The following is a 10,366-nucleotide window of genomic DNA, read 5'->3' on the forward strand; positions in this document are numbered from 1 at the left end:
TAAGCGCTGGGGTAGATAATAGTACTAATTGTGGTAATTGCTAAAAGCTTACTATGTGCCAGGCACTGTACTAAGAGCTGGGGTAGACACAAGGTTGGTCACAGTCCCTGTCCCACATGGGTTTCACAGTCTTAATCCCAATTTTACAGTTGAGGTAACTGAGGCACAGGGAAGTTAAGTGACTTGCCCAAGGCCACAGTGGCATAACTGGGATTAGGACCCAGGTCCTTCTGACTCCCAGGCCCATGCTGCATCCACTAGGCCACACCGCTTTTCTGGGAAGGGAATGCGTTAACAAAATGGTGCTTGACATTACTGCTAATTTTGTTGTATTGCACTATCCCAAGCACTTAGTACAGTGCTCTGCACATAGTAAGTGCTCAGTACATACATTGATTACACCAGGTGCCATTTGTAACACGTGTAAATTCCCTGTGGGCAGGGATCCATCTATACATACTCTCTCATACTGTCCCCTACCAAACAGTTAGTAAAGTGTTCGGCACACAGTAAGCACTTAGTAAATACCACTGGTTGACTGACATAGCAGCATGGCCTAGTGGACAGAGCACGGGCCTGGGAGTCAGAAAGAACTGGGTTGCAATCCCAGCTCTGCCACTTGTCTGCTGTGTGACCTTGGGCAAATCACTTCACTTCTCTGAGCCTGGGTTACCTCCTCTGTAAAATGGAGATTGAGACTGGGAGCCCCTCATGCGACGGGGAATGTGTCCAACCCAATTTGCATGTACCTACCCCAGCGCTTCATACGGTGCCTGGCATATAGTAAGCGCTTAACAAATATCACAATTATAATACCTGGTATAGTCAAGATCCATCAGGAGCCCCCCTGCCCCAAACTAGAAATCAAAACTTCAGTGCTTGGAACAGTGCTTGCCACATAGTAGGCGCTTAACAAACACCATCGGTATTATACCAGCCAGGGCCCTCCTCAGCTGCTCTCGCATGGTGTAGAGAATATGGTCGGGACCTGGGAGTCAGAAGGTCATGGGTTCTAATCCCGGCTCTGCCACATGTCTGCTGTGTAACCTTAGGCAAGTCGCTTTGCTTCTCTGTTACCTCATCTGTAAAATGGGGAATAAAACTGTGAGTCCTATGCGGGTACGGGGACTGGGACTGTGTCCAACCCGATTTGCTTGTATCCACTCCAGCGCTAGTATGGTGCCTGGCACACAGTAAGCACTTAACAAATGCCATCATTATCATTATTACCTGTACTGAGTGCTTAGTACAGTGCTCTGCACACAGTAAGCACTTAGTAAATACCATTGGTTGACTGACATAGCAGCATGGTCTAGCAGACAGAGCACGGGCCTGGGAGTCAGAAGGAACTGGGTTGCAATCCCAGCTCTGCCACTTGTCTGCTGTGTGACCTTGGGAAAATCACTTCACTTCTCTGAGCCTGGGTTACCTCCTCTGTAAAATGGAGATTGAGACTGGGAGCCCCTCATGGGACGGGGAATGTGTCCAACCCAATTTGCTTGTACCTACCCCAGCGCTTCATATGGTGCCTGGCACATAGTAAGCGCTTAACAAATATCACAATTATAATACCTGGTATAGCCAAGATCCATCAGGAGTCCCCCTGCCTCAAACTAAAAACCAAAACTTCAGTGCTTAGAACAGTGCTTGGCACATAGCAGTTGCTTAACAAACACCAACGGTATTATACCAGCTAGGGCCCTCGTCAGCTGCTCTCGGACAGTGTAGCGACTATGGTCCGGACCTAGGAGTCAGAAGGTCATGGGTTCGAATCCGGTTCTGACACATGTCTGCTGTGTAACCTTAAGCAAGTCGCTTTGCTTCTCTGTTCCCTCACCTGTAAAATGGGGAATAAGACTGTGAGTCCTATGCGGGTACGGGGACTGGGACTGTATCCAACCCCATTTGTTTGTATCTAGTCCAGCACCTCGTACGGTGCCTGGCACATAGTAAGCGTTTAACGAATATCACAATTATAATACCTGGTATAGCCAAGATCCATCAGGAGTCCCCTGCCCCAAACTAAAAACCAAAACTTCAGTGCTTAGAACAGTGCTTGGCACATAGCAGGCGCTTAACAAACACCAATGGTATTATAACAGCCAGGGCCCTCCTCAGCTGCTCTCGCATGGTGTAGCAAATATGGTCCGGACCTGGGAGTCAGAAGGTCATGGGTTCTAATACCGACTCTGACACATGTCTGCTGTGCAACCTTAGGCAAGTCGCTTTGCTTCTCTGTTACCTCATCTGTAAAATGGGGAATAAGACTGTGAGTCCTATGTGGGTACGGGGACTGGGACTGTGTCCAACCTGATTTGCTTGTATCCACTCCAGCGCCTAGTACGGTGCCTGACAAACAGTAAGCACTTAACGAATGCCATCATTATCATTATTACCTGTACTAAGTGCTTAGTACAGTACTCTGCACACAGTAAGCACTTAGTAAATACCATTGGTTGACTGACATAGCAGCATGGCCTAGCTGACAGAGCATGGGCCTGGGAGTCAGAAGGAACTGGGTTGCAATCCCAGCTCTGCCACTGGTCTGCTGTGTGACCTTGGGCAAATCACTTCACTTCTCTGAGCCTGGGTTACCTCCTCTGTAAAATGGAGATTGAGACTGGGAGCCCCTCATGGGACAGGGAATGTGTGCAACCCAATTTGCTTGTACCTACCCCAGCGCTTCATACGGTGCCTGGCACATAGTAAGCGCTTAACAAATATCACAATTATAATACCTGGTATAGCCAAGATCCATCAGGAGCCCCCCTGCCCCAAACTAGAAATCAAATCTTCAGTGCTTAGAACAGTGCTTGCCACATAGTAGGCGCTTAACAAACACCATCGGTATTGTACCAGCCAGGGCCCTCCTCAGCTGCTCTCGCATGGTGTAGAGAATATGGTCGGGACCTGGGAGTCAGAAGGTCATGGGTTCTAATCCCGGCTCTGCCACATGTCTGCTGTGTAACCTTAGGCAAGTCGCTTTGCTTCTCTGTTACCTCACCTGTAAAATGGGGAATAAGACTGTGAGTCCTATGCGGGTACGGGGACTGGGACTGTGTCCAACCCGATTTGCTTGTATCCACTCCAGCGCTAGTATGGTGCCTGGCACACAGTAAGCACTTAACAAATGCCATCATTATCATTATTACCTGTACTGAGTGCTTAGTACAGTGCTCTGCACACAGTAAGCACTTAGTAAATACCATTGGTTGACTGACATAGCAGCATGGCCTAGCGGACAGAGCACGGGCCTGGGAGTCAGAAGGAACTGGGTTGCAATCCCAGCTCTGCCACTTGTCTACTGTGTGACCTTGGGCAAATCACTTCAATTCTCTGAGCCTGGGTTACCTCCTCTGTAAAATGGAGATTGAGACTGGGAGCCCCTCATGGGACGGGGAATGTGTCCAACCCAATTTGCTTGTACCTACCCCAGCGCTTCATACGGTGCCTGGCACATAGTAAGCGCTTAACAAATATCACAATTATAATACCTGGTATAGCCAAGATCCATCAGGAGCCCCCCTGCCCCAAACTAGAAACCAAAACTTCAGTGTTTAGAACAGTGCTTGGCACATAGTAGGCGCTTAACAAACACCAACAGTATTATAACAGCCAGGGCCCTCCTCAGCTGCTCTCGCATGGTGTAGCGAATATTGTCCGGACCTGGGAGTCAGAAGGTCAGGGGTTCTAATCCCGGCTCTGCCACATGTCTGCTGTGTAACCTTAGGCAAGTCGCTTTGCTTCTCTGTTACCTCATCTGTAAAATGGGGAATAAGACTGTGAGTCCTATGCGGGTACGGGGACTGGGACTGTGTCCAACCCGATTTGCTTGTATCCACTCCAGCGCCTAGTACCGTGTCTGGCACACAGTAAGCACTTAACAAATGCCATCATTATCATTACTACCTGTACTGAGTGCTTAGTACACTGCTCTGCACACAGTAAGCACTTAGTAAATACCATTGGTTGACTGACATAGCAGCATGGCCTAGCGGACAGAGCACGGGCCTGGGAGTCAGAAGGAACTGGGTTGCAATCCCAGCTCGGCCACTTGTCTGCTGTGTGACCTTGGGAAAATCACTTCACTCCTCTGAGCCTGGGTTACATCCTCGGTAAAATGGAGATTGAGACTGGGAGCCCCTCATGGGACGGGGAATGTGTCCAACCCAATTTGCTTGTACCTACCCCAGCGCTTCCTACGGTGCCTGGCACATAGAAAGCGCCTAACAAATATCACAACTATAATACCTGGTATAGCCAAGATCCATCAGGAGTCCCCCGGCCCCAAACTAAAATCCATAACTTCAGTGCTTAGAACAGTGCTTGGCACATAGCAGTTGCTTAACAAACACCAACGGTATTATAACAGCCAGGGCCCTCCTCAGCTGCTCTCGCATGCTGTAGCGAATATGGTCCGGACCTGGGAGTCAGAAAGTCATGGGTTCTAATACTGACTCTGCCACATGTCTGCTGTGCAACCTTAGGCAAGTCGCTTTGCTTCTCTGTTACCTCATCAGTAAAATGGGGAATAAGACTGTGAGTCCTATGCGGGTACGGGGACTGGGACTGTGAACAACCCGATTTCCTTGTGTCCACTCCAGCGCCTCGTACGGTGCCTGGCACACAGTAAGCACTTAACAAATGCCATCATTATCACTATTACCTGTACTGAGTGCTTAGTACAGTGCTCTACACACAGTAAGCACTTAGTAAATACCATTGGTTGACTGACATAGCAGCATGGACTAGCTGACAGATCACGGGCCTGGGAGTCAGAAGGAACTGGGTTGCAATCCCAGCTTTGTCACTTGTCTGTTATGTGACCTTGGGCAAATCACTTCACTTCTCTGAGCCTGGGTTACCTCCTCTGTAAAATGGAGATTGAGACTGGGAGCCCCTCATGGGACGGGGAATGTGTCCAACCCAATTTGTTTGTACCTACCCCAGCGCTTCATACGGTGCCAGGCAAATAGGAAGCGCTTAACAAATATCACAATTATAGTACCTGGTATAGCCAAGATCCATCATGAGCCCCCCTGCCCCAAACTAGAAACCTAAACTTCAGTGCTTAGAAAAGTGCTTGGCACACAGTAGGCGCTTAACAAACACCATTGGTATTAGACCAACCAGGGCCCTCGTCAGCTGCTCTCGGACAGTGTAGCGAATATGGTCCGGACCTGGGAGTCAGAAGGTCATGGGTTCGAATCCGATTCTGACACATGTCTGCTGTGTAACCTTAAGCAAGTCGCTTTGCTTCTCTGTTCCCTCACCTGTAAAATGGGGAATAAGACTGTGAGTCCTATGCGGGTACGGGGACTGGGACTGTATCCAACCCCATTTGTTTGTATCCACTCTAGCACCTCGTACGGTGCCTGGCACATAGTAAGCACTTAACAAATATCACAATTATAATCCCTGGTATAGCCAAGATCCATCAGGAGTCCCCCGCCCCAAACTAAAAACCAAAACTTCAGTGCTTAGAACAGTGCTTAGCACATAGCAGGCGCTTAACAAACACCAATGGTATTATAACAGCCAGGGCCCTCCTCAGCTGCTCTTGCATGGTGTAGCAAATATGGTCCGGACCTGGGAGTCAGAAGGTCATGGGTTCTAATACCGACTCTGCCACATGTCTGCTGTGCAAATTTAGGCAAGTCGCTTTGCTTCTCTGTTACCTCATCTGTAAAATGGGGAATAAGACTGTGAGTCCTATGTGGGTACGGGGACTGGGACTGTGTCCAACCCGATTTGCTTGTATCCACTCCAGTGCCTAGTACGGTGATTGACATACAGTAAGTACTTAACAAATGCCAACATTATCATTATTACCTGTACTAAGTGCTTAGTACAGTGCTCTGCACACAGTAAGCACTTAGTAAATACCATTGGTTGACTGACACAGCAGCATGGCCTAGCTGACAGAGCATGGGCCTGGGAGTCAGAAGGAACTGGGTTGCAATCCCAGCTCTGCCACTGGTCTGCTGTGTGACCTTGGGAAAATCACTTCACTTCTCTGAGCCTGGGTTACATCCTCGGTAAAATGGAGATTGAGACTGGGAGCCCCTCATGGGACGGGGAATGTGTCCAACCCAATTTGCTTGTACCTACCCCAGCACTTCATACGGTGCCTGGCACATAGAAAGTGCCTAACAAATATCACAATTATAATACCTGGTATAGCCAAGATCCATCAGGAGTCCCCCTGCCCCAAACGAAAAACCAAAACTTCAGTGCTTAGAACAGTGCTTGGCACATAGTAGCCGCTTAACAAACACCATTGGTATTATACCAGCCAGGGCCCTCTTCAGCTGCTCTCGCATGGTGTAGCGAATATGGTCCGGACCTGGGAGTCAGAAGGTCACGGGTTCTAATTCCGGCTCTGCCACATGTCTGCTGTGTAACCTTAGGCAAGTCGCTTTGCTCCTCTGTTACCTCATCTGTAAAATGGGGAATAACACTGTGAGTCCTATGCGGGTACGGGGACTGGGACTGTGTCCAACCCGATTTCCTTGTATCCACTCCAGCGCCTCGTACGGTGCCTGGCACACAGTAAGCACTTAACAAACGCCATCATTATCACTATTACCTGTACTAAGTGCTTAATACAGTGCTAAGCGCTTAGTACAGTGCTCTGCACATAGTAAGCACTTAGTAAATACCATTGGTTGACTGACATAGCAGCATGGACTAGCTGACAGATCACGGGCCTGGGAGTCAGAAGGAACTGGGTTGCAATCCCAGCTTTGTCACTTGTCTGATATGTGACCTTGGGCAAATCACTTCGCTTCTCTGAGCCTGGGTTACCTCCTCTGTAAAATGGAGATTGAGACTGGGAGCCCCTCATGGGACGGGGAATGTGTCCAACCCAATTTGTTTGTACCTACCCCAGCGCTTCATACGGTACCAGGCACATAGGAAGCGCTTAACAAATATCACAATTATAGTACCTGGTATAGCCGAGATCCATCAGGAGCCCCCCTGCCCCAAACTAGAAACCAAAACTTCAGTGCTTAGAAAAGTGCTTGGCACATAGTAGGCGCTTAACAAACACCGTCGGTATTATACCAGCCAGGGCCCTCCTCAGCTGCTCTCGGACGGTGTAGCGAATATGGTCCGGACCTGGGAGTCAGAAGGTCATGGGTTCTAATCCCGGATCTGACACATGTCTGCTGTGTAACCTTAAGCAAGTCGCTTTGCTTCTCTGTTACCTCACCTGTAAAATGGGGAATAAGACTGTGAGTCCTATGTGGGTACGGGGACTGGGACTGTGTTCAACCCGATTTGCTTGTATCCACTCCAGCGCTAGTATGGTGCCTGGAACACAGTAAGCACTTAACAAATGCCATCATTATCATTATTACCTGTACTGAGTGCTTAGTACAGTGCTCTGCACACAGTAAGCACTTAGTAAATACCATTGGTTGACTGACATAGCAGCATGGCCTAGCGGACAGAGCACGGGCCTGGGAGTCAGAAGGAACTGGGTTGCAATCCCAGCTCTGCCACTTGTCTGCTGTGTGACGTTGGTCAAATCACTTCACTTCTCTGAGCCTGGGTTACCTCCTCTGTAAAATGGAGATTGAGACTGGGAGCCCCTCATGGGACGGGGAATGTGTCCAACCCAATTTGCTTGTACCTACCCCAGCGCTTCATACGGTGCCTGGCACACAGTAAGCGCTTAACAAATATCACAATTATAATACCTGGTATAGCCAAGATCCATCAGGAGCCCCCCTGCCTCAAACTAAAAACCAAAACTTCAGTGCTTAAAACAGTGCTTGGCACATAGTCGGCGCTTAACAAACACCATTGGTATTATACCAGCCAGGGCCCTCTTCAGCTGCTCTCGCATGGTGTAGTGAATATGGTCCGGACCTGGGAGTCAGAAGGTCACGGGTTCTAATTCCGGCTCTGCCACATGTCTGCTGTGCAACCTTAGGCAAGTCGCTTTGCTTCTCTGTTACCTCATCTGTAAAATGGGGAATAAGACTGTGAGTCCTATGCGGGTACGGGGACGGGGACTGTGTCCCACCCGATTTGCTTGTATCCACTCCAGCGCCTAGTACGGTGTCTGGCACACAGTAAGCTCTTAACAAATGCCATCATTATCATTATTACCTGTACTAAGTGCTTAGTACAGTGCTCTGCACACAGTGAGCACTTAGTAAATACCATTGGTTGACTGACATAGCAGCATGGACTAGCAGACAGAGCACGGGCCTGGGAGTCAGAAGGAACTGGGTTGCAATCCCAGCTCTGCCACTTGTCTGCTGTGTGACCTTGGGCAAATCTCTTCACTTCTCAGAGCCTGGGTTAACTCCTCTGTAAAATGGAGATTGAGACTGGGAGCCCCTCATGGGACGGGGAATGTGTCCAACCCAATTTGCTTGTACCTACCCCAGCGCTTCATATGGTGCCTGGCACATAGTAAGCGCTTAACAAATATCACAATTATAATACCTGGTATAGCCAAGATCCATCAGGAGTCCCCCTGCCCCAAACTAGAACCAAAACCTCAGTGCTTAGAACAGTGCTTGGCACATAGTAGGCGCTTAACAAACACCATCGGTATTATACCAGCCAGGGCCCTCCTCAGCTGCTCTCTCATTGTGTAGCGAATATGGTCCAGACCTAGGAGTCAGAAGGTCATGGGTTCTAATCCAGCTCTGACACATGTCTGCTGTGTAACCTTAGGCAAGTCGCTTTGCTTCTCTGTTACCTCATCTGTAAAATGGGGAATAAGACTGTGAGTCCTATGCGGGTACGGGGACTGGGACTGTGTCCAACCCAATAAGCTTGTATCCAGTCCGGCGCCTAGTACGGTGCCTGGCACACAGTAAGCACTTAACAAATGCCATCATTATCATTATTACCTGTACTAAGTGCTTAGTACAGTGCTAAGCGCTTAGTACAGTGCTCTGCACACAGTAAGCACTTAGTAAATACCATTGGTTGACTGACATAGCAGCATGGCCTAGCGGACAGAGCACGGGCCTGGGAGTCAGAAGGAACTGGGTTGCAATCCCAGCTCTGCCACTTGTCTGCTGTGTGACCTTGGGCAAATCACTTCACTTCTCTGAGCCTGGGTTACCTCCTCTGTGAAATGGAGATTGAGACTGGGAGCCCCTCAAGGGATGGGGAATGTGTCCAACCCAATTTGCTTGTACCTACCCCAGCGCTTCATACGGTGCCTGGCACATAGTAAGCGTTTAACAAATATCACAATTATAATCCCTGGTATAGCCAAGATCCATCAGGAGCCCCCCTGCCTCAAACTAGAAACCAAAACTTCAGTGCTTAGAACAGTGCTTGGCACATAGCAGGCGCTTAACAAACACCATCGGTATTATACCAGCCAGGGCCCTCCTCAGCTGCTCTCGCATGGTGTAGTGAATATGGTCCGGACCTGGGAGTCAGAAGGTCATGGGTTCTAATCCCGGCTCGGCCACATGTCTGCTGTGTAACCTTAGGCAAGTCGCTTTACTTCTCTGTTACCTCCTCTGTAAAATGGGGAATAAGACTGTGAGTCCTATGCGGGTACGGGGACTGGGATGTGTCCAGCCTGATTTGCTTGTATCCACTCCAGCGCCTAGTACGGTGCCTGGCACACAGTAAGCATTTAACAAATGCCATCATTATCATTATTACCTGTACTAAGTGCTTAGTACAGTGCTAAGTGCTTAGTACAGTGCTCTGCACACAGTAAGCGCTCAATAAATACAACTGAATTACCACCTCTGAGCTCAGAGCAAGATGGGCAAGATGAAGTCGGGAACAACTCCCTCCCAAATAATAATAATAATAATGGTATTTGTTAAGCGCTTACTATGTGCCAAGCACTGGGGTAGAAGCAAAGTGGCTCAGTGGGAAGAGCCCGTGCTTGGGAGTCAGAGGTCATGGCTTCTAATCCCGACTCCGCCACTTGTCAGTTGTGTGACTTTGGGCAAGTCACTTCACTTCTCCGTGCCTCATTTACCTCATCTGTAAGATGGGGATTAAAACTGTGAGCCCCACGTGACACAACCTGAACATCTTGTACACCCACCCCCGCGCTTAGAATAGGGCTTTGCACATAGGAGACCTTCCCAGGCTGAGCCCCTTCCTTCGTCTCCCCCTCGTCCCCCTCTCCTTCCCCCATATTACCTCCTTCCCTTCCCCACAGCACCTGTATATATGTTTGTACATATTTATTACTCTATTCATTTATTTATTTTACTTGTACATATCTATTCTATTTATTTTATTTTGTTAGTAGGTTTGGTTTTGTTCTCTGTCTCCCCCCTTCTAGACTGTGAGCCCACTGTTGGGTAGGGACTGTCCCTATATGTTGCCAACTTGTACTTCCCAAGCGCTTAGTACAGTG

The sequence above is a fragment of the Tachyglossus aculeatus genome, chromosome X1 (assembly GCF_015852505.1).
Source record: "Tachyglossus aculeatus isolate mTacAcu1 chromosome X1, mTacAcu1.pri, whole genome shotgun sequence".
Lineage (NCBI taxonomy): Eukaryota > Metazoa > Chordata > Mammalia > Monotremata > Tachyglossidae > Tachyglossus > Tachyglossus aculeatus.